We start from the raw sequence: 25,682 nt of genomic DNA, 5'->3' as shown, positions 1-25,682 counted from the left end.
TGGCTGATATTTAGGTTATTTGAGAATGAAGACATTGTGTTGTTTTTTTTACAAAAGCAGATGATAAGCCCAGAGAGTTTGAAGTGGTGAGAAGATAAGACATGGAGGAGACAGAAAACTTCACCCTAAATAGACCTTGATTATAAGAAATGCAGTTGAAAGCCATAGCCAATTCTGAAGCATTTCAGTAACAAATCATATTTTTTCTCCATAATGCTCTCAGTTCATTCACAAAGCGATAAAGACCCTGATTATCCAAACTTGGATGAATTTAAAGTGAAACTTGACTATTTTTGCCTCCTAAATCAAAATGGTGAGAAATAAGCTAGCAATCTTGTCAGTACCCTAAATCTGTCATTTATAATAAATTTGTCTGAAATACTGAAAATGATTCATGGAGATATGATGTATTTGTAGGAAACTAAGCTGGGGAATGCTATGGTTAAAGTCCCACATGCACAAGACACACACTGTCATAATTACAGAGAATCTAGAATGTTATTTATGCCTTGACTGTAGTAATTCACTCAAGACAAATGGATTCTTACAGCTCTCTAACTGAAGTAAACAAGACTTGTACTGGCAGAGCAGTTTCAAGACTGAAGCCATGAAGTGCATATATTTGCTTCTAAAACCTCTTGAGCACTTTTATGGGATGCTAAATGACTTAGCTCTCACTCAGGACTAAAGCGCAGGCTCTGTTCCAGCATGCTCGCCTTACAGTTAGAGGAAGAGCCATCTCCTTGTGTAATGTACTATAATTGATCTTCTTCAGTGTTTTAAGCAGAGCTGAGCTGAAACAGATTAACTTTGTAGGTCTCTTGGCAGTCAATGAAAAAAAAGAGGGCTTGCTTTCAATGTTTGGGGAGGGCTGTGAACAGAGAAGTATTTTCCATCTTACCCATAGTAATTCAAGTGCAGGATGCTGAGGGAGTGTCTCCATTGTTTGCGGTGTGTGTGTGTGTTGGCAGCCGCCTAGGAGGATGTAGCAAAGTAGTCACAACACAATAGCAGCTACATTTGTCTTCCTACAGCTTTCTCTGGGGAGGTGGGTAACCACCCTGGTGACAGTGGCTCCCACTGTTGTTGTTGTTTAGTCGTTTAGTCGTGTCCAATTCCTCGTGACCCCATGGACCAGAGCACGCCAGGCACTTCTGTCCTCCACTGCCTCCCGCAGTTTGGTCAAACTCATGCTAGTAGCTTCGAGAACACCATCCAACCATCTCGTCCTCTGTCGTCCCCTTCTCCTTGTGCCCTCCATCTTTCCCAACATCAGGGTCTTTTCCAGGGAGTGGCTGCCACTACAGCAGTCATATTCTCCTTTCTTGCACACTTGATATGCATCCAGGGCAAGCATGGTCTCATTCTTTCTCCCCGCCATCCTTACTTGCAGAGTGATGGTAAGGTGATGTGAAAATATTGTCCTCCCTCTAACCTGGCAACATTTGCCCTCAGTGACATTGTCACAGTGCCACTTCTGAATTGCTATTTGACATTGTGAAATCATCACATTCACAATGCCAGATCTCACACAATTGGCTGTAATAGGTCTGCATGGGAGAAGCCCCCCTGGTGGTGGTGAAGGCATTAATGGAGCTGCCTGGAGCAGCAAGTTAACAGCAGAGTAGCAGACATTCGGGGATGGAAAAGGAATGTTTTTGAGATGTCCCCATCCCACCCCACAAACCCCTTTCTTGCACCAATAATGTCCACCTAAGAACATTTATTTTGGCTCTCATTACGATTCTGCCACATATTTTGTGTAATTTTCACTTAAATTTCTGTGTGCTTCATTCAGATATTGAGGACATGGAAATACAGTATCCATATAGGAATGGCTGTGAAGCAAACCTCAAGTCATTTATAATTTAGGAATATTATATTAAAGCTGTGTGGAAATAAAAAAAGAGAGGATAAAATCATCTGTAACACAGCTTTGTGCACCATGTTATTTGTTACATATACAGATGCCTGCCTAGCCTAGGTACAAAGGTGTGAGTTGAGGGGGAAAGAAAATAATTCTTTTTTATTGTTTATTGTTGATGAATTTTTGGATCAATATCACAAAGTCCAAGATACTCTGATTGGTTTTTGTTAAAAGAACTGCAGGCAAATCCATTATCCGTTCTCTAGACAAATGATTCCCATCAAATATCCTCATCTTTTTGCCTACAATGAAGAAAGTGCAGATTAGTCGTCATATGAGAAAATGATGAAAAAGAAGTGTGAATAACAGATTGTGTCTGGGACTTTGAAGAGAATCCTAATGCAGTTTGTTAGAACTGCAATATCCAGAAGAAGACAAAAGGAGGCTGGCTGAGACAATAGTTTTATATTTGTGTGAGTGTTCCCAGCTGTTCCCAGGTGTGCACTCAGGCAAGTAAATGTGTCATGTGAGAAGAAGGATCACAGTTATTGAATGCCTGGGGATGACTCGGTAGCGGCTGCGTGATTTTCATCTGAGTGGCCCTTGGAGAGGCAAGTTGTAATTGATGCATTCGGTGTTTCTCATGGTGATGGGGCAGGTGCTGCAAGAAATGCCACACCTTGCAAAGGATATTACAGAGCTGTTTGGGGGGGGGGGGACAACTGATATATATATATAATGCCTGATGTGGAGAAACCAGAGGGGGAAAGTTTTCTCCCTCATAAAATTTTTTGACCTCAGGCTCCATCCTATGAAACTGATTGGCAGGAGATTCATGTCTCCTGCCTTTCAGGAGGTCCCAGCTTCCTACATCAGCAAGATGATTTGTTTCTTCTACATGGTGCATCTTGTCTTTTGAGTTCCTCTGCTGAGCTTGAGGTACACACATACAGTACTGGAAGTGCCTAAAGCTCAGCACAGAAACAAAGGAGGGCTAATCGGAGACAATGAGAGACAAATTGAAATGAAAGCCAAAGAAACCAACCTGAATGGGAGCTAATGCAGACATACTTTAAAGGTAATGGAAAAACAAAGCACACCAGGACTGCCAGAGCTCAGGCATATCATGGATGCAATATACATGCCTCACAATTTATCATTTTTGTTAGGATAGTGACCTCACATGAATACAATCAGATTTTTAAATAAATTCTGGCTGTACATCGTCTCACTCCCAGTTGCCCTTTGACATTTTTCTGTTAAGTTGGAAAGCTAGACTAGTATGAACTGAGGTAAAAATGCTCTCTCAACGGTTTTTATACATTCCTATTTGCAATGCTCAGTTTTTGCCCATATGTTCTCCTACACCTTTCTCTCCACAAGGCGTTAATGGGCACTGCAGCTGATGATACATCTTGTTATGAAATGCCAGTTCACATAGTAATATTCTGTGTGTTGACAAACCTTCTGATCTTCCAAGTCCAAGGTAGAAGACCAACAAAGGAAACAAAGTTTGCTCTGCTCTTTACATGCTGTGAACACCCTTTACTTCTGCACTAACCATTGTCTATATGAGGTTCACATTGCCACCTCCTCTTGCTGGCAGGAATTAGCCTTCATGCTGCTAGGTTCTTTTTCTAAGTACCCTGCTGCAGGGTATTTTGCTTACTATGCTTCAAGTTACTTAGTTTCCTACAGGGAAAGTAGAAGCTGGAAGCAGCAGGAAGTGCAAAGAGCGAGTTTGCAGGTAGGGTAACATATTTTGGATGGGACGCGGGTGGCGCTGTGGGTTAAACCAGAGCCTAGGACTTACCAATCAGAAGGTTGGCAGTTCGAATCCCCACGACAGGGTGAGCTCCCGTTGCTCGGTCCCTGCTCCTGCCAACCTAGCAGTTTGAAAGCCCGTCAAAGTGCACGTAGATACCTTCTCCGGCGGGAAGGTAAACAGCGTTTCCATGCTCTCCTCTGGTTTGCCGGAAACAGCTTAGTCATGCTGGCCAGATGGGCCAGAAGCTGTATGCTGGCTCCCTCAGCCATTAAAGCGAGATGAGCGCCGCAACCCCAGAGTCGGCCACGACTGGACTTAATGGTCAGGGGTCCCTTTACCTTTACCATATTTTGGAGGGAGTGCTTCATTTCAGCCTTGAATTTAATTCCACTTCCAGCTGATTGCAAAAGAGCAACACAAAAAGGGCTGTTCTGTGGAAGCAACCTTGAGATGGGGATGCAAAGAGTGCTAGCTGTTTGTGGCATGTATAATTCGAAGCACAGCTGGTGCATATTGTTTGAGACACCTAGATATGTTAATGGAGGGGCAGTGACTGAAGTGCTATTGCTAAAGCCACCTTGAAAGAGCAGCATAAAGTTTAGTTATTGAGCTCCTTTTCATTCATATATATATGAATGAAAGCATATATATATATAGGAACTCAAACATTGAGATCCCGCTCTGTTCCAGTAACAAGAAGCCGAAAGCACCAGCCTGAAGATGACGAGTGAGACCTCGTCGAAACGTCGCCTAGACACCCCAACTTTTACACGGGAAGACACCCGAGGACACCAAAACCTGCATTCCTGTACCCGTGAAAATCTACGAAAGCAAATATATATATATATATATATATATATGGAAGCCATTTGAAATATGCCTTTGGCAAAACCCTGTCAGGATTTGCTTCCTTCTTATTTTTTTTAAAAAAATATTTATTAAGATTTTCAAATTCAAATGCATTAATAATAAACAACATTATTTATATCATAGCATAATTTCATCACTTCTTTGGACTCCCTCACATCTCCCGCTCTCACTTGCATCGTTAAAAAAGGTTTTTCTAAGCAAATTACCATCTTGTTTACAATCTTATATCCGCTCATTTAAGTAGAATCTAGCAGTTCTCCAAAAGATTTATATTTTCCTTAATCTCACTTATCGTCAAATTCGAATCTAATTCAGTGGTAGGCAATTATTTATGATCTAGCATCCTTCTTAACATTCAACCAAATTACAATATTTTTGTAGATAGATCTTAAATTTCTTCCAGTCTTCTTCAACCCTCTCTTCTCCCAGGTCAGGATTTGCTTCCTTCTTAGAGGTTGGTTGTTTTTGCCCACAATAAAGGTTACTAAAATCTATTTTCAAACTTTTATTCATTTATTACTGATGCCCAATACTATGTCAGCCTAGGTTTTAGCAGCAGCTTATGAATGGAAGAAGAAAATTAAAAGGTAATCATTTAGAGGGGTGGAGGTGGGAAATCAGCAGTCATAAAACATTTTAAAAACCACTCAGAAACAAATCGACCACAGTCTTTTAAAACCTGCTCAAACTCAGTGATTGAATACTTTTACATATTTTAAAAACGAGCTGAACTCTTATGGTGCATTGCTTCCAATAATCAGCCCTCATATGATACAATTGCCAATGGTTGTGAATGCTACTCAGAATCCAAGAGAATCACTGCCCTTTATCAAAGCAGGAAGACTGCTAGGCAGTGAGGTGGGCAGTAAACCAGGAGAATCCACAATCTGTCCTGATTACCCAGTGCCAGAAGCAAACATTCCTGACCCCCATTCAACTCGACAGAGAGCCCAAAAAGATGGAATCTCTACAGCCTCAAGTCTGCTCTAATGCTGTACTGACCGAGTCCCCAGTGGACATAGCTGGGTGAGACCAACTCTGCCTTGCTCACTTCATCCACATTTCAGAGAAATACAGAGCAGAGGGATCTCCTCATTCACAGTCAGACCATGGTTGTGGGAGGTGGTATTCAAAGCCAATCTGGCATTCAACAGACCCAAGGGCTGGCTGACAGGATAGCCACAATACCCAAAGTTGGAGCAGGAGCTGGTGCACTAACTGTGCTATTTGCCCCTTTCCCAGCCTGCCTCACCCCCACACCATACCCAGGTTTATCCAGAACCACCGTGATTGGGGTCCCCCCTGCTCCTCTCTTCCCAGGCACATCTTACCTCTAATAATTAAAACAAAAACCCAAACTATAAAACACATGTTAAAAAGCAATTTAAAGAATTTAAAACAATTAGGGCAGGGCCATCCCCAGAGAAACTTTTTGATGAGAACAGAGATGTAAACACTTCTTTTTGTAGCAATTATATGTAAGGCAAAAGACTTTTGTTATATCACTTCCTAGTATAACATTCTACACAGGTCTTTGTATTTAGTCCCATTGATCATGAAAGCTGCTGATAAGCAGGATAGGGTCAACAGATTCTAGCCTATTGCATTGAGTTGGACATGGTCTATCAGTGTCTCTGATCCTCTTTAATAAGTTGGTTCTATGCAAGGGCACTATCAAATTGCAAAATAAATCAATTGCTCAAAAAATGTCATACAGAGGAAATAACCTTTACCATTATAAGTTAGCAAAGAGGGTAAGTAGTGCGTAACACCCTGGGATATACAACAGGTATTTTGCTTTTGAGGATTAAATGGTAGAATGCATTCACTAAAGGGAGTTTGTAAATTATTCAGATAATCTGTACCTGTGGGATAAATGCTGTTCTTTAAAACTAGGATACAGCTATATAATCAGATAACTTAGGTCCATCGATACTGAGCTAAGAAATTCTGTAATTTCCCACCCCCTGCATTTATTAAAAATCTGGAGTTTTTTTCAAATACTATCTCCTTGACGTTATGCTTCAGTGAAGTATTTGGTTATCTCTGATTTTTCCACTGATCAAGAAAAAAGAAAAAGAGAGAAAGGCCTAGTGATATGTGGAGAAATTGCAATAAAAGACACAGTATCATGCATCTTCTTACCATAAATAATTAATTTTTCATGATGGTGGATGGTTTCCTAATAATGAAAATTCTCATTAAGTTTTCCCATTTTCAAATTTTATATAAAAGCTTGCATTAAATCATAAATCCCCCCTGCTCTGTCTGTTCAAGTGCACAATCTGCAAACCTTGTCAAGCATAAGCATGCACATTGTTAGGCCCTGCATTTTTGTATTTGGATTAACAGATCTGGATATTTAGATGGTTCAATACTTTTAGCACTTTAGTTTCTGTGCAGGGTGGAATTTTGATCATACTGGTGTTCTATTAGAAATTCCTACTGGATATTCTACTAGAAATTTACTGAATATTAGCTCTGCTTCATATATTTAAATCTCCACCAGTGGATCATCTCCGTCATAAAGGAAGTAATGTATGGCCTGCAACATCCCAATCTCAGTTGTACTTTTTAAGGGAGAAAAATGGTGGGGGCAGGGCTTTCATAAGATTAGTCATTGACTTGGACATCCCAGCTCATCAGCTTCTACATGTACTTGTGGCAACTGCAAGACTGTGTAGTGGATGATTTTCAAAATACTGATATTCCAAAACTCCATAATTATATCAGAGAAAGTTTGCATGCATAACAAAGCAGCCATTTTATTTGTTGTTTCACATTTTGAAGTCACTGTTCTAACACATTGCAATAATAGAAAACAACACACATGACAATTAAACAGCTCTTACTCCTCCGGTTGATGGATGGAGGCAGCGTGCAGTTCCCTTTAGCCAACGCTGTTGGATCTGAATGGTCTTTCCAGCAGGGTGTGGGATAACCACCCTACAGCCGCTCCTTCTCATACTGATGGTTAGAGCCAGGCAGGAGTTCCATTTTGAAGTGGATCATATACAACAATAGAAAGAGATCAGGGTTGCTTTTGTACTGAGTTTAGTTTGGTAATTCCATCTGTTGTCCATCTATTTATTTTTAGAGAAAATTTACCAATTTCTGACCTATTGCATACCAGTTTTTCCTCTGCTGTCCAATTCTCTCTTATTACACAATGTGTTTGTTAAAATGGCAAAGTGTTGTTAAGTCTTTTCTGGGCTACAGTGCCTTTAATTAGAAGTTTCTTACTTGTATCTTCTGACCCTGGTTTTCTATCCAGCTCAACTAATGAACTGTCCATTAATTGCCCCATAATAGATCGATTCCTGCTCCCTCAAGAATTAATTTAATTAATGGCTTCCTTTCATTCTTTTAGTGTGAAACAGTCGTACTTTGTAATAAAAAGATTAATAAATCATGATAGAAATCTAATTAAAGATCAGGAAATGACTAGTTAAGCAAAATTAAACCACAGTTCATCAGTGATGCACTGCTGTACTAACCAAGGAACAATAAGAAATAATATAATTAAAACTGTAGGGGTTCTTTGATCATTTGGACTTCTGAGTAAATATAGAACTATCTTGGCCATGGGACATGCATTGCTGGATAACATAGCACTATATTAGGTATCATCTGGCACCCCTATTTTAACATCAGCTTTCAACCAATTATAGAAAATCAAAGGAAGATTTGGAAACCCAAATCTTCTAGAGATGCCATAGTAATGTCCACTGTATTGTACTTTCACAGATGATACAATTATTACAGTCCCATTTTATTCAATTTACTTTCTCTTATAGGGGTGGGGTATTATTTGTTCATTTATAAGCTTTTTATACCATCCTTTATTCTGTTTAGAATTTCAAGTCACTGCACAGTTCATTACATCACAACATAAACACAAACTACAGATAAAACATTAGTACCATATTTTTTGCTCTAGAAGACGCACCCGACCATAAGACACACCTAGTTTTAGAGGAGGAGAACAAGAAAAGAAATATTCTCTACCTCTCTGCGCAGCTCCCTTCAGCGAAGCGCCAGGAGAAGCGGAGCCCCTTCCATTTCTCCTCCCGCTTTGCTGAAGAGGTGCTGCACAGAGAGGGAAAACTGTGCAGTGCCTCTCCAGCGAAGCGAAGCCAGGAGAGCAAGAGGGCTCTCCTGGCTTCAGGGATAGCCGCCCAAAACCTCCAGAGCGCAGCGGGAGCGCTCTTGCTGCGCTCCAGAGGCTTTGCGTTGCTTTCGCTGAAGCCATGGAGCCTGCATTTGCTCCATAAGACGCACACACATTTCCCCTTACTTTTTAGGAGGGGGAAAGTGCGTCTTATAGAGCGAAAAATACGGTAATTAAAATGTGCACAAGTTAAAATGCCTAGGTAAACAAAAACATTTTGCTGGGCAAATCTCCACTGGAAAGGCATTTTATAGCTGGGGAGCTATGATGAGAAAGTCATTTACTTTGCTTTTACCTACCATACATGAAGAAGGTACCATTTTCAAGTTGCAATCAAACTTCCCATTCTAAAGATCAGGAATGAAAAGGGGACTCATCGATTCCACCTGGTTTTTCTAACCATTCCTGAGAACCAGAAAATCATGGGTTGCCGAATGAATCATCAAGTAATCAGACCCCCAATAAAAAAAGTCTTAGAAGATTTTATTTTACAATAGACTTTGCTAACAGTGCATCCTAATCTATCTGGATGGCACTTCAAATGCATACACCTGTTGTGCTTTAACTGTAGAGCTGATCTGTCAGATGTTGAGAGGGGGAAGGGGGGAGAGAGAGATTTTCCTGTTAGGTATACTGCCAGAATCTCTGTACTGTTAAAAAAGAAAGAAAGCATCCGATCATGTATCTGGATCCCAGTTTAAAGCACATTAGCTTTGGTGATCCAAAATATGAAAGCCACACTTTATTCTTGACCTGACCTGTTACAAATTAAAGAGTGGGTTTGTGATTTTCTCCACAGTTGTGTGCCTTTGTTATAAACCTTGATTATGTTTTAATGCTTCCCTGCTGCTCACAGACCAGTGAGGCTGAAATGGAGAAAAATGCATCTGATTGAAGCTACTGTACTACTTCTCGTTTCTTTTGTTCGGCACACAATTGGGACCAATTTTGTTTGCTATTAGTTTTGAACAGAAAGGTCATTTATTCTTAAAGTAGCCTCCATGAAGAAAAATACTGCACACATTATTTTCCTGCATGTGTCTCTGAGAAAAGTATGTGGGATTCTTTACAATGCCACCTCAGTATCTTATTGTATCAGCTGAAATGCTTAGCTAAGACTTAGAACTTGTGAAAAGGACTCAAATAATATTTATCTTTGAAGAAAAAGAGCATTTAAGAAATTCAGACTTCACAATAGCAGTCATGTGACACAATTTCTATAATTATTCGGTGCCGGAATGCAAAGTACTCACATCATTAACAAATTCTATCTTCCAACATATTAAATAATTGTATTCAAGAAATGCAGCAAATTATGGCCTATTTCCTGGGGGAAATAACAGAAAATTGCTAGTTTTTCTGGGAATAGCCAGACCTCAAGAAATTTCCATTACTATAAGAAAATTAATATTTTATAAAGCTTTATGTACTTTTTATCCCTTTTCAGAGGAAAGTACTGGAATCTGCAGATGTAATTCACTGTTAAGGATAATATACTTTGAGTAAAACTACCATATGCATTTTTTTCTTAATGCATATATTTTCTTGCTTATGTATAGGGCTATATAGTGTAGATTTATTGGGAGGTTTATGTTCCAAATAAAAAAATGAATTAGGCAAATAATGCTTTCACAACTGCTAGTAGCATATGTCTCAAGCCATTTTTTGTATAACATAATATTATCATTAAAAATAGATTGTGTTTGCATGAAGTATAATTATTTTGCATCCATGCTGAATGTATATTGGAACGCCTCACGTCTCCCAGTAGCTGGTGGAATTTTTTAGACAATTCAGTTATGGCGAAGTATCTTTGCTGTTATTGGGTCAAACTTCTGGCAGTTCCAAACTTCAGCCTGAATTTGGTGGGTGAGGGTGAAAGAAGGGGCAAAACTGATTCCCTTTTTTATTTTCAGGAGGAATCTGGAAGGGTGAGACTTACTGGAGCTAAGCTCCAATTTGCTGAAGGCCACTATGCTTTCTCCAAATGCTTCATTCCAAAGGGTATTCTGTGAACAAAATGACAGCTCCTGTTCACTTCTGCCCCCCATCCCTTCAGAATGGAACATTCTGGGGAGGAACATAGCAGCTTATAGACCAGGGTTTCCCAAACTTGGGTCTCTAGCAGTTGTTAGACTACAAGTCCCATCATCCCTAACTAGCAGGACCAGTGGCTAGGGATGATGGGAACTGTAGTCCAAAAACATTTGGAGACCCAAGTTTGGGAAACAGTTCATCTAGATAATCAAACTTCAGTGGTCCAGTAATACACTCCCTAAAATTTGCATATCCTTATCTCTCAAAAGTACCAAAGGCTGCCCCAGTTACACAGCCTACAAAATGGGGGGATTCTGGTTCATCTATTGGGAACTTTATGAAATTATTTAAAGTCCTCGGGAGGAGGGAATATACAGGGTGAGTCCTTTAAAAGAGGCCCCATGGGTACAGAGTGCAGATGTACCATGGGGCCTCTTTTAAAAGACTCACACTGTATAAATGGATATCATTCACATGCTTCTAAAGCAATACTAATGAAATTATCCCTACCCAAAGTTCCCCCATGATTCTGGGGTTCCAAATGATCTCATCTGGTTTCTGGAGTGACACTGATGTGTTAGTGTTGCTCTGGCTGTAAAATCTAATGATTAAATTTATTTTAACAAAGGCGCCAACCCCTAGGCATGTTTACATATAAATGTGAGACTTTCTTCTAAGTTTGTCATTAGACTGCAGTCCTAGCTCCACATATCTACTGAATTCCACAGGATTTATTTCTTAGTAGGCATGGTTAGGATTGAGCTGTTACATGTTGTCTCAGAATAATATAGACACATGCCCAAAATGGATGTCTTCCTTATACATGCCCCTCTCCAGCTATCCTCCCCACACCAGTACAGTCTTATCGTTTTTAATATGTGCCACTCTATTAAATTAAAGCATATATGTAAAGCAGGGAGTGTGTTTGCAGTAGATGGGCAGTGTCACCACAATGTCCTGAGCTTCACTATGGCTTACAATCTGTAGATGAAGTAAGCCACAACTGAGTAACCATGGAAAACTGTGTGTACGTGGAAGCTAAGTTATAGGTGAATATATGTTCGTAAGTGAATTTGCAGCCACAATAATCCTGTTAAACAGCAGGTTTTTCTTATTCTGGAATGTGTACTAGGGATAGGTGGATAAAAGCCAATGTGCATATAAATATTTCACAAAGATTTTTGTTTTTGGTGAACAGTCACTTGTCAATAGCCTCAGAGTCATGCTACAGGGACAAATGATACTTCCTAGGAAGGCAGATGTATAATCTGAGTCACTTGGTGAAAGCAGAGCAGCGATGTCATAGCAATGATTATTCTTTTGGTGAAAGATGTTTGCTAATCAAGTATCCTCCTTAGCTTAAATCTATGGAAATAAGCTGGTGAGAGTAATGCATTTTCAGGAGCTTGAGGTGTGTTTTTATGCAGGTGGTTGGTGAGTGACAGAGTAAAAAAAAATCTGAGAGACAAAAAGTTGTGAAGTTGGAGATATGTTTTTGATGACAGGTACTACAGCAGCAAGAGCAAAAATAGTAGAGAGAAGCAGTAAAAATATTAAGGAAATTGCTCCTCAGATATCATATACATTCAGCTGCATGAGAAATATGCACCATGGGGGGGAAATTCCCTGATGTTGCTTCTTAATCTATATTCTATTTCTGATCTGCCTCCCTTACCCTACTGCCATTACCAAGTTTTTGATTCTTGTGTTGTCTGAAATATCAGTTTTCTCAAACTTGGAGGGACAGGCAATGACTGCATGGAGGAAATTGGCTTAACACTTAATAAATAGGTTCCTTAAAACTGTCTTAAAACTCCAGCTGGACTGTGTGCAATCCAGAGGGGAAACGTTGCAAGAGGAGGAAATGCCCCTTCTTTCATTCAAATGAGAACTTTCTCTTGAATTTTTTGTGTTGGGATTAATTTGGGCTCTTAAATATTCCAAACCCAAAGCATAGTATTTCTGATTTTAGTGTGTATGTTTATTGGTATTTTCTGTTAAATGTCAACCTAGAGCAGCAAGAGCATGCTGACTTGCAGTTTCCTCTGTGTGTGCAATCCACCAAGGGTTGCCAGCTCTGCTTGTAAGGGCATAACTGCATGTTACATGAACATTCCTAAGAGGCCACAATGCCATCATTTGGTCTTGTAAGGGTCTATTCCTGTACATACTTACCTGAGACTTAAGTTCCAGTGAACTCAGTGGACTTAATTTTTAGTTGACATATATAGGATTGTACTGTAAGCATTCTGTGAGCTTTCATGTTAGGGGAATATGTCTTTATTGTGCTTGACATTCTTCAGAGATATTTCCTTAAAAGCAAAGTAATAGAATATATTCTTATTGTAGGCTGATACTCTTTTTTTTCTTTGAAGAAACTTTTGTTTTCCTGGTACGTGCTGAAATTTGAATACAATCATATAGTAAATACATGGGATTTTCTTACACAGTACAGCAACATGCATCCACACATTAATTACATGCTTCTGTAGATTACTTGATAATTACATTTAAGAGGCTTAAAGATTTAGAAAGTAGAAATTACTAGGTATTTACCCGATTAATACTTTTGTTTATATATTCACATTAAAATTCCATGGAATTTTTGCAGTCTTAAACGTTCCTGAGATAAAGAAGTTGAGTACACTCCACTCATCCTGTAGCAGTTTCCAAGGTTTCTGATGTGACACAGTGAATACAATTTATTTGACACCCGTGCACAATACTATATAGAAAAGCAAAATTATCTGGAACAGTGAAGCTATCTAAATTGGGTGGAATCTAAAGGTCCCCTTCTGCATGCATAACCTGTCTTGCAACTCATGGAAATTCTGTTTAAAACCTTCCAATAGACACACGTAGTAGCATGAGAAAAGTGAATCTAAGTCTGAAGATGTTCTTCCGCTTGTGCAACTTCTTGAGGAACCAGAAACACGGTAATTGCTATCAAACCTGTTTGATAATGCAAGAACTTGTACAAGCTTTTGTAGTACTGTGGACACACATATAAGGTCCTCAAGTAGCCCCTGAAGGGGAGAGGCATCTCCTCTTGTCATTCACATAGGAAATTTTTTTCTGATTATGTTAATAAAATATCACCTTAAATGTTGCTCAAATGGCTGTCAAAGCTGTGAATATTAAATATGTAAAACTGCATGAGATGCTGTCCTACTGGACTGAAATATTATATATATTGTATACACAGATGATAATCCAATCCAATTCATGGGACTTACTCCTGGCTAATTGGGAGTTTGGTGGTGTTGGCTGCTTGTTTTGGTGTTGCCAGCAAACTGTAACACAATTGTTGCTGGGAATGTGCCCACATTGCTACAAGCAGGTGCCCTTTAATATATGGCAGTCGTAGAGTGGAATTTTAATCCTCTTTCACACAAATACTAAGCACGGTGGGAGCCACTTGCTCACAGAGTTATCACATGACCACGAGCCATGATGGCTGTATTAACCTCCATTGTCAAAGGCAGTATGCCTCTGAATACCAGTTACTAGGAAACACAAGCTGTTTTACTCAGGTCCTGCAAATGAGCTTCCTACAGGCATCTGGTAGCCATTGCAAGAAGAGGATGATAGATTAGATAGGTTCTTATGTAACTCCGCAGATACTAGACCAGGCTTCCTCAACCTCAACCCTCCAGATGCTTTGAAACTACAGTTCCCATCATCCCTGACCACTGGTCCTGCTAGCTAGAGATCATGGGAGTTGTAGGCCAAAAACATCTGCAGGGCAGAGGTTAAGGAAGCCTGTACTAGACCGTGTACTGATTTCCAGAAGGGTAGATGTGTTGGTCTTCTGCAACAAAACTAACCAAGAATAATACATTTAATGTGGCATAGGCTTAGAGAGCCACCAATGAAGTGGATTCAAGCTAGCAAAAGCTTACAACTTAATAATTCTATATGGTTGCACATGACTCTGCTGCTTTTGCTACAAGATAGAAACGTATGAAGCTACCTTATATGGAGACAAACTATTGGTCCATCCACCTGAGTTTTGTCTACACTGACTGGCAGCAGCTTTCCAGGGTTTCAGGCAGGGGGCATTCTGTGCCCTACCTGGAGATGCCAGGGATTGAACTTGGGACCTTCTGCATGCAAGGCAGATACTTTACCACTGAGCTCTGGCCCTTGCATTTGGGTAGTCTGCAAACCTTGGTTGGTCTTATGAGACCAGCATTCTACAATTGTGGCTGGCCCTGCCCACCAATACACATACCTCAGACACATGTGATAGACAGGGTAGCCAATATAGTGCCCTCCAGGTGTGGTTGGACCATTGGCCATAGGAAAAGCGGTCCAATAATATTTGGAGGCAGCATGTTGTCAATGCCTGGGATAATCTCATAGGAAGCAATTCCCATGTGGCTCACTGTGTACAGAGGGAGCCTTAGAGGAGGCACAGAGAGTGAACAATAACAGAATTGTGTATTCAAACAGCAAAACAATCCAAGATTTGTCTCACAATGGAACAGTTTTAAAAAAACATTAAGGGCAATCTTGGTTGGAAAACACTATATAGAAACTGTCTTGTCTGTTTTTATTTTGCCTCTGAATTTTTATTTATTTATTATCACACCCATATCACTCTGCTAGGCACTATATCATTTATAGCAGGTGAACATGGGAACAATTATTATCACATAAACATGCGATCTGTTGTCAGAACTATTTACCAATCTCAGAAGCCTTTGATTGAATGTCAAGGCCATGATTCTGTCCTAGCTACTCCCATTTGTCACAAATTTTATACCTTTTTCTTTGTTGAAAGTGGAGGCAACTCCATTTTCTGAAGGACCTTTACAGAGCTCCTATTACCTGTAAAAGCAGTTTTTCATAAGTCATATTTTTTAAGTGCTCCTTCGAGTGGTTTGACACTTTTTCAAAAGTATGATAAAAGTTTATATGCTTGGAAATGATCTGTCTAAGAGGTAAGCTCTTTATATTTTATTCATTTTTGATAGTTTGCTCAATAATGCATCAGCCCCTCCCCAAATGATACTGTCAGTTTCTGAAATGTAGCCCATAAAACTTCAGTTGGAGGGGGAATTGTTATGTAATGATATGTTTGGCTGTATGTGGAAGGATTGCAACCATCTAATCACATAGTTAAATTATGCTTAGCAATGTGGTAGCAAATGGCTTCTTTGGCTGCTTCCATATTGCTCCTTAGAATGTGTATACATCATCTGCCCACAAAATGGTAGACTGCCATGGTGACAGCAAAAAACATACCACTTGTGATAGCATGTAAACTAGCCCTTTGTTTGAGTGACCCTCCTAACACAGGCTTGTACTTCAGGAATTAGGTTGCAGGGTGTTGTTGATAGGGCTTTCTCCATACTTGATATGCCATCATAGAATCACAACTAAGGAAGGCAGTTGTGAATGTAGGAAGGTGCCTTATACAGAGTCTGACCATTGGTCAGTCTAGTTCGATTTGGTTCAGTATGGTTTACACTGACTGGCAGCAACCCTCTGGGATTTCAGCCAAGACATCTTGCTCAGCACAACCTGGAGATGTCAGGGATTGAACCTGGGTGCTTTTCTGTGCAAAGTATGTGCTGTAACACCGAGTTACAGCCATTATGGATATATCTCTCTTTCCCCCTCCCTCAAGGAAGGCTTGAACTGGCAGTGGCACAAGGGACAGTGGACCCTCTCATCAGCTGGCTCCACTGGGGACTATTTTGTGGTATCTTGTGCTCAACTGAGTTAACACTTTTCCCCTTTTCTTTTTTACTGAGTGGCATGTGAAAGAACCAGCTTCACTTATCTAGTCAAAAGATTTGATAACTATTTAAAGGGGGGGCGGGTAGGAACTGTAGATAAAGAATGGACGGTTATGAAATGCTTTAAATGTCTATAGCGCTAAAATTGCATACTACACTAACATATTCCTAAATTAGGCCTTTCAGCAACCCGGTGAGCTGAGTTAAGTAGTCTTTGTCCCATTTTATAGTGTGGGAAATTGGGTGAATGAGGTCAGAATTTTCAATTTTGGATGCCTAAAGCTAGACATTTAAATCCATGCAAGGGCATCTTATTTAAAGTTTCACTTGCACATGTTCAGGGGATTTTGAAGCAAACAGATAAGCAAATCAGAGATAAGTCACTGCTGTCTTGAGAAAAATTAAATACATAATAGCTGTACTATTGGACCAGGTGTCCATGTAACTAATCTATGTGGAGGACAACATGGTAGATAAAAAAAGTGCTGAGTCTTCTGGAATTAGTAGCAGTGCCAGATATTGCACACCAGTAATCAACTGAGATTAGTAAAAATCTTAATAAATAATAGTTAATAGAAAAACATAATAGACAAAGTAATCAATCATAACTCTTTATAGAAAACAACTATTTGCAGGGGGTTATTCATTAACATGCTTGCTGGATTAGAAACTCCTGGAATACAGAGCAACCGAAGACTCTTGGATTGAGCAAGGGGTAGGTTAGAAAGAACCTCACCCCTTACTAGATCGTTTTTAGGATTTTTAAATGAGAAGCAGGGCTAGCACGGTATCTCTTTATACTGCTGCGTTTTACAATCCTGAGAGGTTGAGGTTTAAAACATTTTTCATTGCATTAGTTATACAAGAATGAGGGAAGGTTGTCTAGCACACCCTCCTCAGCTGTTGTGGCCCCTGGATATCTGTGTGGAACAGTGTTGTAACAAAGTGTTGTTTAGTTTTTAAGAATCACTTGGGGCTAGCAGTGAGCTTTGGCTTGCTTCACTGTTTTGTTCATTATTTGTCCTTTTGGTCTCCAGTCAAAGTTAGTTGCTGTCATTGATGTAAAACATATATTAGACAAATAACCAGTTAGTCTTGGCCCTGGGAACCATGATGTTAATTCCTGGGAGGAAAAGTTCATTTTGCACCACGTTAGCTTTGCTGGGCTAGATCAGACAATAACTGTAGATCTGGACCATTATGAGGTGATGAGGGCAAGCATACCCAGCCTTCTTAGCACCCTGGCTTTATCTCAAAAGGCATGCACAGCACATTTCATCAAGATGTGCACCCAGGGAATATTTTTTAAAGGTGAACACTTGAATACATACACATACTCATAAAGGACATTATTTTTATTCACAAATAACTAAAGGAATAAAACTTAACTAAACTTATTTTTTAATTAACAACTAAACTTTAAAAATACAAGCTTAAAATATGAGACACAAAATACCAAATTTATGCTGTAATGATAACCAGGCGTATACAAAAATAGTCAATTTTCATGATCCTTATCCGTAACCAAATAATGAGCTGACCAAAACAAGCTTTCTACTAATCTGAAACAGGAATGGAATGGGACTTTACTCCCTGTTCTTTTTAAGGTAATCTGTTTGAATTAATCTGTTATGGTTGAAGTTCTCTCGACCTCTCACTCAAAAAGCTTTTTATTTGCCAACAACATCCTTATTTTGATTCTAATGGCATTCATACACTTTTATAAATATTGGGTGGAATTCAACTAAGTTATAGTCACAGTTACACTTAAAGTAAGCCTATTTAAATGAATAAACCTAATTTATTCATGTTCATGAATTTCATTGGGTCTACTGTTGAAGGCCACCCATAAGGACAGAATGAAGCCCTTCTAGGTTGCAATCCTATCTATATACACTTACCTGGGGGCAAGTCTCATTAAATTCAGTGAGAATTGCTTTTCAGTAGATATGTATAGGATTCCTCTGTTAAGCTTCCCATAGGTCTACATAAAGTATCTCTGTAGACTATGGGGCGTTTCCCTAGCAGCAAATACAATCAGAAAATGTATTATACACAGGCTGAAATAGTTTGGTTGATTTTTTATATTTTTTTCCCCAGAGGATGGCTGCATAGTGTTGGCCAACGCACATTGTGTTTTCTGTGCATAGGCCATTTTCAAAAGCTTCAAAAACAGGGATTGCAAGCACTTGGTAGGCAGGGAAGACAAGAACACTTATGCTCCCTTCTATGTGATGGGCTGGGCCAGGGGGAAATATAATCTGATCAGGTCCAAATTTATTTATTTATAACCTGCCATTCACTGTGATGTCCTAGGATATAGTCAATACAAATAAACCATGCAATATATAAACATTCAACATTTACTCATAAACATTTATTCATCAGTCAAGTAGGAATATTAATGACCTCCTTTGTGAATTTGAGATGGTCAGTGAAATAAGAACTGCAGCATATTAAAAGGAAGATATATATTAGAAATGATACAATTATAAAATGTTAATTAATTTCAAGGCCACATACTAGAGGATTATTGTGGTAGTTTGCTTATCATGCAAAACTGTCCTTTACATTTATCCCAGTGCAGTGGCACTGATGCAGACAGATATGTCTGCTGGATTTGCCTTACCATCTTCTATGATGGGAAGTACATTGTGAACATAGGGCGGCCCCTGTTGATGTGCAACTCTCTCTGTACACGGAAAACCTTGTGGGGTTTTGGATTGTGGCCATTATATTTTAACTGCATAGGAGTATCCCTGCAAGTTAATCTTGTATTTGAAAAAGTAACCTGGGCTGGATGAATATGCTTAGGAACATTACAAGGACCCACAGGAGTTTGTGGCAATCAAGAGGAAGTACCTTTGCTAATTCATCTAGTTCTGTAACACAAGGCTGTAATATAGGAAGTGAACCTTACTGGCATTCTTACAGACTATCCCCTACAATAGCTCTTGTAGACTTTTTCTGATTGAATAGTGTTATGTAAATACTGCTCTTTCACATGCAACCCCCCTGAAAATGATGCAACTGGTCATAAAGCAGGCAGATGTACAAATATATAGGTATCCATGAAATTTGGTGTCGTGGGAACAGCCATGTTGCTGGTGTAGTGCACCATGTAAATTGAGCTTAAATTCTATTTGCTTCAATTGAACTTAAATCAGTTTGAGTCAACATATTTTGATTGAACCAGTTTGTGGATGGTCCTTGTGGGCATTCTGGAGTGCCTGTTTCTCTAAAATAAAACAAGCAGAACAAGTGTACATGAAAATCCATCTTAATCATAAACGCTGAAGTGTTTACAAATGGTGAACCTAAGTGCGCTGTATAATTAAAATAATTATTTCATCAAAAAGCTTCTAATTTTAATTGCCTAGTATTCAATTAGTGACTTTTTAAATAATTCCATTTTACATTCATTTAATTTCTGTTTTGATTCTCTCCAAAGGACATTTTATCATAAAAAGCAAAACAATTTAACATCTATAATTATGCTTTAAACAATTAGAGCTTTGCATGATAGGATTAAATGTCCTTAGTAAACAATAGCAGACTGTAAGCAAAGCACTAGAGAATATACGGAATAAGCAGTTCTGAAGTGGCAGGGGAATGAACTAGGTAAACAGATAATCCACCCCCCTCCCAGCTTCAATACTGTTATACAATCAAATATCTCCAGAGAAATTACAAAATAATTTTGAGCAAACAGCACTATGCTTCTCGCAGGACTTTAAAATGGATGCCAAAATGTTTTACAGGCTAGACTGCCTGATGCTTTGATCCAGGTGTGTGTTCTGGGGAGCGAGATGAAACCTTTTCTCCTTGCCCTCATTTGATACCCACATATGGAGACAGAATGGGATTCAACTAAGTTTCAAAGTGGAACATAAAATTAATGAACACAATGAGGTCCATTAATTTCAATGGGTCTACTAGGAGTAAAACTTAGCTGAATGCCACTCATCGTGTGAAAAAGGTAAATGCACATGGTGTCAAGAGCACTTCCCAGCCAAAGAATGCAGAGGGCCTTCTCGGTAGCGGTGCCCTCCCAGCAGTATGAGAGTTGTGACAGGTGTGTCAAGTGGGTGGGAGAAAGGTGTGCTCTTGCACACGTGAGGGAGCAATCCAGGAAAGAGTATCATCTAGTCAACTGACTGTAGTATCTCCCTAGTCCTCCTGTAGAAAAAAAAAGAGGGCCCAGTAACAATATTTATATATCATTTCTTAATCAGTAACTTAAAAATAAACTATGGCTTTCCATACCCAAATGATATTAACTAAGAAAATGTTAGATTTCTCAATTGATTATTTTCATCTGTTAGAAGAACGATGAAAGTTCATTTCCATGTATTTCTCATAGTCAGATACATGGATTTCATGCACTTGGGGTTAACACTTCCAGTTGTTGTCTAGTGTCCAATCTATTAATTAAAATGATGCTAAATATATCAAATTGGCATATGCAGATTAGGTATGGCCTTCAAGTTCATTACTCCCAAGACAGAAATCATCCATTCACTTCACACAAGTGAAAAGCTGCATAAAATACAAAAGCAAATGTATGAACATGGAAAATATTGTAAAATGAAATGCAGTAAGGAGATCCCCATATAAGAGTGCTAAAATCTTAATTCTAATAAACCAATTATATTTGGAATCCTCCACAGCTATAAATTTCAATCACTGAAGAATATGAAGCTTTCACTTTGCCAAGAGTACACATACAATTGATGTTTCAAAGATTCAGTTACTGAAAGAGTAATAGATAGTACAAAAATACTATTTTAGCTGACTGTACGGTGGGAATTTATACAGATGTCCAACCAATACATTTATAACTACAGTATGCATTAGCTGAAATGTCTTATTTTGCATTCAGACCCCAAGCGACTGAATACAGAATTGGAATAGTCAGACAACTGCGTAACAATTTATCCTCAATTCAATGTACCTTTAAAGTAGCATTAATTATGAATGAATGCTTGGGGAGGGCACGGTGTACTCATCTAGGGTAGACAGAAGCCTTTAATTATATTTGGCTTTAGTTTTAATTAAGACAACTAAGGTTTTTTTTTATTCAGCTTTACCTGGAAGTGGAACAGTTCTGAGGAAATATTTTTGGGATCAGGGTATTTGGAATTGTGTGCTCAGTTTAGTACATATAGATATTTATGTGATGCAGTTGTGTGGTGTCTACAGTGTGTTCTTTCTTTCTCTCTCTCTCTCTCTCTCTCTCTCTCTCGCATTCCACTTTCTTCCTGCACAGATGCTTTTTTATCTAAAGATCACTGGAGGACTTTGCACACATGTTGTAAGATCTCATGTATCCTCGGACATCACTAGGCTGATTTATATGGCACTTTCTGGTTTAGACAATCAAAGTGCCTTGGGCTGAAGATACAACAGAGCAAAACTAAGAGCGATAAACCAATTTGCTTTATTTGAGGTTTGACGGGAATGGACTCTCTCGGAAGGTAGTGGGCTTTCCCTCACTGGAGGCTTTTCAACAGAGGTTGGTTGGCCGGCCACCTGTCAGGGATTCTTTAGCTGTGATTCCTGCATTGCAGGAGATTGGACTAGATGACCCATGGGTCCCTTTCCTACTCTACAATTCTATGAGGGACCACCATTAATCACCACCTGGGCCCTGCCAGCTATCCTCTCCCTGCTAGATTTAATCAGCAAAGAAGAGCAAGGGTGCAGAGTGGTCGCCCTGACCAATCCCAAGCACCTTGTTCACATCCTCGAGCCTTTGAACTGCTCCAACCAGCACAGAGAATGATGGAAAATCTTCCTTTCATTTTCACATTCAGCCCCTCTTAACTTCTCCCTCCACCCCCCATCAAGACAGGTATGTCCCAAACACTAACACAGTGCAGCATGGGCAGCATTAGAGGGGGAGCAGTTCTGGAGGGGGGCAGTGCTGGAGGGGGGCAGATGCCTCCTCCTAAACAAGGAGCTTGTCCCTCACTTGCACACATGCACACCCCCATTGCTGGATACCTGTCATTAAAATGTACTGGTATTTTCTTTATGAGATCTTAGCATGTGGGACATAACTCCACCTAGAAATAGACTTCTGTGCCCATTTTTCCCCTGATGCCACCATTTTAGTGCAGGAAAGCAGGACTGAAGCCTGAAACTTGAGAAATATATGGCTATTACTATAGGATGGAATGGGACAGCCCGTTTCCAATGCTGCCACTGAGGTCTGAAGAGCCCTAAGTTTTGCTTCTCTGAATCTCAGTGCTCCAACCTTCATTTACCTCCAGATTGGTCAGCTCATGCTTTGGCTCATTTCAACTTCCCTTTTTTCAGTCTGCTTCAGCCATGCAGTTAATTAAAGTTTATCCCCTCTTCCATCAACGTCTCACATCAGTTGATACTTTGGACCTTCACAGGAGAACTTTATCCTACCTTTTCAGGGCTGACTAGAAAATGCAATATTCTCTGAAAAAGTATCTATGGCTCATTTTTCTGGCCATTCTTATTTTATTTTTGGCCCCTTTTCCTCTCTTCCAAGAACTTGTTCTCACAGAGTTAATGTCACTCCTCCTGCTTCCTCTGGCCATATTACTTATTCTGTCTTGTTTGTTTCTTTGTTCTCCGTCTCATGTAGGTGTAGAAAGTTGGTTGGTGGTGGTGTGGCAATTGCCATTATTGTATTAAAAATAAGTTCCAGTATTTTAATTCCACTAATATTTCATTTACAGCATAACCTTATGCATGTCTTCTCTGAAACGAGTTAAGTTTTCAAATGAAACCTTCAAATTCGCAACAGTCCAACTGCTCTATAGTGAGGTTTTAAAGTCAAAGCAATGTGCTATAACTTAAAAGTAAATGGCTTCTTTCTTTATAACACACATAGTTATATGGATTGTGCAGAGTTTTCAACTGTGACAACTACAATAGAAGGCAGAGACTTTTTCAGGAAGCTTTTAATCTCTAGAACTTGCTTTCTTATTCTTCTTTGCATCAGTGAATTTCATTGTTAATTGCTTTCTTGTCCTTCAATATATTGTTTGCCTTATCCAAGCAAAGGATTCTCATCCTCCCTGTTCCAGTTCAGAGAATGTATATCTCATGATATACATACATACATACATATATTTACTATCAACCTAAAAATTATTCTATCCTAAATCCAATGACATTCTTTTATGTTTTCCCACTCCTTAATACCTGGGGCCGAGCCAGGAATCTACACAGATTCACATCTAAAAGAAAGGAGAAATTTCAGCTACTTTCTGGCCTTCTTAGTGCCTCACAGCGTAAAACATATTCTCACTGATTTTGAGCACTAATTAAAAACTTTGAGCCATTCACTGTTCTCTTGATGTGCATTGAGTAATGCCCATTAATACTAACTGCGGAAGTGTATGTTCAGCAGATCCGATCCCATTTTTAAAAACTCTTCAATATACATCCTAAGAACACATTATCACTCTTTTGAAAAATAGCAGAGGATCAGAACCTGAGCCAGAAATGAAATTCTTCCCCATTTGATAAAGAGTTATAGATTAAAAAGGGAAATAACTTGAAGTAGCTTTCTTGCTTTTAGAAATGATCAGATGAAAAGTTGTTATTTTAACACAGCTGTCCTCTGGGACATACAGGAGTTATTCAGTAATGAAAGGCAATTGGGAGATTTGACAGGTCTGTTCTTGAAACGGAGTCCTATGAGACCAGCCTTTGGAGGCAGAGGTGAAAGAAGAAATTGGTTTACCCAAAGATCTCTGGATATAGGATCTACATTCTCAAGGAGGCTGACTGTCAGTGTCAGGATAAACTTAAGACACCTGTAGGCCGAAGTCTAACCAAATAAAAAAACCTCTTCCTGATATTTCACAGTATTTTCTAATTACCTAGAAGAACACTTTGTATACTTAGTGAAAGTACTTACTACTTCTTGTTGTAACCCTCGTCGTCTTCAGCATTGGGGTATCCATCCAAATGGATTGCAGGCCAGCAATTGGGGTTTAGTGTGGGAGCTTTAGGATAAAATCAGAGGCATTAGCCAATTGCTTGGCAACAGTGCCAGATGGTTAGCATCCAACAGGAATGGCTTTTCTCAACAGCTGGCTTTTTAGTGCAGCTTACCAGGATAATACCCAACCATCCCAGCTAGATGACACTATTTCCTCACCTGGAATCTTCCAGCAACACATTTATTTTAAAACTTCTAAAGTGGCTGATAACAATGTAATAAAAGCAAGAAACATATTACCAACAAATAGATAAAGCAGCAGAGAACAGTTGCTAAAAACAACCATGCAATTCTGCATATTAGCTTAATAAGCTGTCAGAACTGAATCCCGTTCTGCACAATTGTGCCTCCACACGTGCTGTTCCATCCATTCTTTCTCAACAGAGCCTTTCTCTATCTGCCTCCACAGCATCCAAGGTGCAGCAGGTGATTACTGGAGAGACAGCTTTTAGTGGGGTGCCCTGGCTTCAGACGGCGCTTACTTGGAATGCACTCTTCCCAGGGCTGGTCCTTTTTTAGCTTTCTAAAAAAAAAAGTTTTTATTTTGATGCTGTATTTATAATTGTTCTTACTTTTAAGATTATTAATGCACTAGCTATTTTGTGGTGTTTTTCAGATTTCCTTATAAAGCTGCTCTGATGATATATTTGAAGGGTTAGTTATAATTCTAAATAGTTAATAAACTGTGACACACAACACTCAACCAGTTACTCTGAGTTGCGATGAATCAAAAGCTCTTCTGTTACTTATATAATAGTCACAATAGAGAATATGTTAAGTGTTATGTTTACACCAGAATGCTTCTTGTTAACTTGTGAAAACAGGCAACTTAAGTATCAACCATTGGTGCTGGGAATTGTGAATTCATTCAGCAGAAATTAAGAGGGTGATAAGAAATGGAGAATTAACACATAGTGAAAGGGAACAAATGGATTTTGTCACAAGAGCATGTTATTTTTAAAATATTGTGGGCATCTCTACTAAAATCCATATAAAACTGACTGATTTCACATGTGTACTGACTTATTTCAGTACTGGTACTGGTACCATTACCTACATTTTTTTGCACCAAATTCCTCAATGAAACCACTCTTGTAAGGGCTCACTCAAGTGTACAGGCAACTCACACAGTTGCTTGAAGCACCAATATAGTTGGTACGCCAGCAAATCCATGTGCAGTTCGATTCGTTTGTGTGTGTATTTGAAAAAGAGCATTTCTCATAACCAGGCAA

The 25,682-nt window shown here is 39.2% G+C and overlaps 1 protein-coding gene and 2 long non-coding RNA genes across 5 annotated transcripts in view; 1 reads left to right on the top strand and 2 right to left on the bottom strand.

The window, feature by feature from the left end:
• Nucleotides 1-1,194, bottom strand: part of LOC310845837 — a 51,386-nt gene extending 50,192 nt beyond the window's left edge. The window contains exon 1 of the long non-coding RNA XR_014564991.1: nt 902-1,194. This is a non-coding gene — a long non-coding RNA (uncharacterized lncRNA). The remainder of the gene's footprint in view (nt 1-901) is intronic.
• ATRNL1 (attractin like 1) overlaps nt 1-25,682 on the top strand; it is a 502,266-nt gene that overhangs the window by 456,279 nt on the left and 20,305 nt on the right. The window lies entirely within an intron of this gene.
• Nucleotides 7,251-25,682, bottom strand: part of LOC310845811 — a 50,622-nt gene continuing 32,190 nt past the window's right edge. Inside the window, exons 2-5 of the long non-coding RNA XR_014564963.1 lie at nt 24,363-24,616; nt 12,889-20,639; nt 8,976-9,081; nt 7,251-7,472 (exon numbers count right to left, since the gene is read on the bottom strand). This is a non-coding gene — a long non-coding RNA (uncharacterized lncRNA). The remainder of the gene's footprint in view (nt 7,473-8,975; nt 9,082-12,888; nt 20,640-24,362; nt 24,617-25,682) is intronic.

Source organism: Podarcis gaigeae (assembly GCF_964106915.1).
Source record: "Podarcis gaigeae genome assembly, chromosome: 5".
Taxonomy (NCBI): Eukaryota; Metazoa; Chordata; class Lepidosauria; order Squamata; family Lacertidae; genus Podarcis; species Podarcis gaigeae.
This window is presented reverse-complemented; position numbering and strand designations above follow the sequence as displayed.